Source organism: Triticum dicoccoides, chromosome 2B, assembly GCF_002162155.2.
Source record: "Triticum dicoccoides isolate Atlit2015 ecotype Zavitan chromosome 2B, WEW_v2.0, whole genome shotgun sequence".
Classification (NCBI taxonomy): domain Eukaryota; kingdom Viridiplantae; phylum Streptophyta; class Magnoliopsida; order Poales; family Poaceae; genus Triticum; species Triticum dicoccoides.
The window spans coordinates 15,852,359-15,852,930 of record NC_041383.1 but is presented as its reverse complement, the minus strand read 5'-3'; positions in this window follow the sequence as shown (position 1 = coordinate 15,852,930).

Here is a 572-nt window from a genome sequence, read left to right as displayed (position 1 = left end):
ACTTAAGCCAGTTTTTGAACATAGGTGATTTTTTCCACCACCTCCAAATCACCAAAATTTTCTTGTAAATGGTGACCCACATGTGCCAAACATGGCTATCAAATTTTTTTAGGAAAAAAGAATATTTTACAATGCCCCCTTGAGGTATAGACCGATGTTTTGAGCAGCCAGTCTAGTGGGTAGTATAAATTCAAAAACAAATTTCAAAAAATACAAAACCTTGAAAACCTATCTTTGTTTGTGCAATAGGTCATGTGTGCCAAAATAGAGGTGATTTGGAGCTGGTCGAAAAAATCACCGCATTCCGGAGGGGCCATTTGGTCTAACTTAAGCCAGTTTCTGAACATAGGTGATTTTTTCCACCACCTCCAAATCACCCAAATTTTCTTGTAAATGGTGACCCACATGTGCCAAACATGTCTATCAAATTTTTTTGGAAAAAGAATATTTTACAATACCACCTTGAGGTATAGACCGATGTTTTGAGCAGCCAGTCTAGTGGACAGTATTAATTAAAAAAATCAAAAAATACAAAACCTTGAAAACCTATCTTTGTTTGTGCAATAGGTAAT